The sequence below is a fragment of the Aegilops tauschii genome, chromosome 7 (assembly GCF_002575655.3).
Source record: "Aegilops tauschii subsp. strangulata cultivar AL8/78 chromosome 7, Aet v6.0, whole genome shotgun sequence".
NCBI classification, from domain to species: domain Eukaryota; kingdom Viridiplantae; phylum Streptophyta; class Magnoliopsida; order Poales; family Poaceae; genus Aegilops; species Aegilops tauschii.
Window position 1 is genome coordinate 563,578,124 of NC_053041.3, and position 3,560 is coordinate 563,581,683.

At 37.8% G+C, this 3,560-nt stretch overlaps 1 long non-coding RNA gene across 1 annotated transcript; it reads left to right on the forward strand.

Annotated features, from left to right (window-relative positions):
* Positions 1 to 277: 277 nt before the first annotated feature.
* On the forward strand, positions 278 to 2,553 carry LOC120969572 (uncharacterized). The gene is made up of 3 exons (XR_006667118.2): positions 278 to 1,152; positions 1,257 to 1,492; positions 1,575 to 2,553. It is a non-coding gene; the product is annotated as an uncharacterized lncRNA (long non-coding RNA).
* The last annotated feature ends 1,007 nt before the right edge of the window (positions 2,554 to 3,560 follow it).

Below are 3,560 nucleotides of genomic sequence, written 5' to 3' on the forward strand. Positions count from 1 at the left end.
GACATACCACAAGAAAATGTTTGATGCAGATATCTGTTAAGATGTACAATTCAAAACTTCACTTGAATTGTTTTCTTATCCTATCGTTGTTTGTTGTGAACAATGTGTTTCTGTTTATTGCGCATGATATTTGGTGCAATTTTCTATACCTATTCTCTTGTGCTTGTGAACAATGTGTTTCAGTTTATTGCGCATGATATTTGGTGCAATTTTCTATAGCTACTCTCTTGTGCTTGGAATGCCATTTGGTCAGCCTATTCATAATTATTTGCTCCTTTTTACTAGGCGGGTGTTGGAGGTCCCCTTGTAAATTACAGTGGTGATGTTGTGGGTATCAATTTCTACGGAGAAAACCACACACCCTTTCTTTCAACGGGAGTTATTGTAAGATGCTTGGAACATTGGAGAAAATATGGGTATACACATTTCTATACCAACACTACAAGATATCTTATTTTTAGCACCCTTGCATATGATGTTGCTTTGTTTTGATTTGTAGAAAAATAATTCGACCTTGGCTTGGAATCATGTACAAGCCTATTGATATGTTGCCACTTCGTGTTTTGGAGAAATGTGCATATCTTGGCAAGGGGTTGTATATTTCAGATGTATGAAACTCTTCTTTTTATCGTTTGTTACTTATTACCATACTAGTTCATGAAAGATCAAATCATTTTTTTTCAGGATGATATATTTTTTGTGTGGATAGCATTTGTAGGCATTTTCACTATTATGAACACAAACTCTTTGGTACTCATCTTCTCTGGATTTCTCAACTTTAGTGGAATATGATAATTTCTGGAAAACATAATTTTTAGTGGCAAAAGCATCCCAAGTATAAGGGTGTGAATGGACTCAGTGGAGATACATTTTGAACGTGTTCATGAAAAGCTAGTTATTTAGTTTTTTTTTTCTAAATGCAGGGTTGCTCAAAATGCTAATACTTGACTATATGTGCAATTCTAATTTTTATGTTCTTTATGTGGATTCTAAAATCTCAAGAGTGATGGTAGTGATATTCATATTTTGACAAGGCAGACTTAATAATTTGGTAATTAGGTGGCCGAGGGATCACCTGCCGATGTAGCTGGGGTTTGTGTTGGTGATGTTTTGGTCGAATATGCTGGAGAAGTTATCTGTAGTGCTCCAAAGGTGATTTCCTTTTAAGGCAATTGCCTTTTTATTATTTATAGTAATGTGTTTTTTATCATACAAAATGGAAATTTTAACAACATTTTTTTTTGCATCATGCACAGTTTGGTGCAATGTTGATGGATATGTGTGAGGAAACACTCGAGGCAGATACTTTAAGAAGCAACGTGACTATTGAGGTATTTTTTCTATATTACTCGAGCAATTAGGATTGTTGCCATATGTTCTAACCATCGAATGTTGGACATTTTCACTAGGTCGTTTTAAGAAATCACGGGGATGGCAGCATAGTGAGGAAGACGTTGCATGCTGATGCTTTAAGCGAGTTCAATTACTATAGGTGGTGTATCATTTTCTCTATATTGTGGAGTTAATTTTGTTGGAATTACTTTTTATTCTGATAGTACCTTCTTTGACTTCAGATGGCTAGATACATTGCCGAACTACAATCGCAATGTTTATGCTAGAGAACAGTTTATGGAATTATAATAAGGTACGGTGATACTACACTAACATTATTTGTTGCATTTTTAGTTCCATTTCTGTTCACTTGACTATTTCCTCTTTGGTGGAGCCTGAAATTTGTCCGAACCCACTTCATGCATTCTGTTCTTAAATATTCCCTCCGTTTCAAAATGTAAGGTGTATTTGTATTTAAAACAGTCAAACATGTGCATGTTTGACCAAGTTTCTAGAAAAAAATATCAATATCTACGATACCAAATTTATATCATCTGATCCAACATGAAAAATATTTTCATATTTTATCTATTAGGTATTCAATATGTTGATATTTTCTTCTAGAACTTAGTCAAACATACAATCATTTGACTTCGTGAAAACTGATGCACCTTATATTCTAGAACGGAGGGAGTATGTTGGTTCTTTTCGGACACTTCAACTTATGTCCATGTGTTTTTTGCCCTCTTCCCCATTGCAGCATGATGTTCTTTTATTGGTACTCATACTCATGTATTTGCTATTGCTTTTATATGCAACAGGAGACAAAGTCTAGGTTTTGTTGAACATAATGGGATTTTCCTTCCTGCGTGTACTGATGTCTATGAAGCTCCCTCTCTAATGCCATCGCCCTGAGCAACTTCAGCCTCATGACAAGTAATTTTTTTTGTTAATGGCGTGTTCACAAGAAAGTGGTATTGCATCAACTAATATGAAGATGCACCCGAGACTACGTCCTCATGGGTGAAAAAGACAAATTACAATTTTCTAGGTGAAAAATGTTTCATCAATATTAGTCATGTAAATATATTTGAGCCACACACATTGCAATTTTTCATGAAGAAGAAATATTTGAGCCACAAATGTTGCAACTTTTCATGAAAAAGCATTGCTATTTTGGGGAACGGAATTTACTTCTTTTTTGTTACCGGAGTGCAATACAATAAGAATCTTCTTCGACGAGAATGTACACATATAAAATAAACATTTGCATGTGTAAACTTATTTAGATTTTTCGTGTTTTTAAAAGATTCTTTTGGATATGTGATTCACCCCAGAAGCGTGTAAAGAGCATCCTTTACCAGACTCCCTCATATTTTGAGTCAAATTTTGAACATTGATTTAACCAGGAATATATGAGTTATGTTCCCTAAAAAGTATACTATCGGAAAAATCTTTCAAATCCAATATAAATCCAATAGTATAATGAGTGTAGGGTGGGTGGGTGGATGTGGGTGTGGGTGTGTGTGTGTGTGTGTGTGTGGGGGGGGGGGGGGGGGGGGGGTTAGAACTCATATTTTATTAGTTAGGAAATGAACCGGAGGGAGTACTAAACTATAGCATAGGTATATCTATATTGTACCAAGTTGCAAGTCAAGATCTGTGGCGTTCATGTCACATGTTGCCTTCAACTTCAAGAGGTGTTGACTTCCTATTTTGGTTAGATCTCAGTGAAAAGAAAACTAGATTACTCAAGTGTGTCGGCCAATCTCCTTAATTACAGCCTTGCTTTGGTAAACATTGCTAGTACACAAAGTTTGGTTGAGTAGAACAACATAATTAGTTGGAAGAACTGAAACGGCATTTTGCCCTGCATTAGTAGGAGTCCAAAGGAAGAGCCGTGCTCGGTAGATGCGTAGTAGGCTAGTCATAGTGGGATAACTTATTGTCGGTGTACAAAAATAGGGGCTCTCCTTTTTACCCCTTTACTTGTGCACGGGCAGTCAGAGCCGCGCCCACGGCCACGCTAAGTAGGGCAGAAGAGGGAAGCCGGAGCACAAGGCAATCAAAGCAACACCAAGACCAGAGACGCAAAGATCAAGAGGGCGAGGTGGACTCCCCCGGCAAGACCCTTGCCGGGACGACCTCCGCGGCCCCGGCAAGAGCCTTGCCGAGGCAACTGGCGCGATGCCAGCGGAGCGCGCCACCCTTGAGCCCAGAGGCTCCAA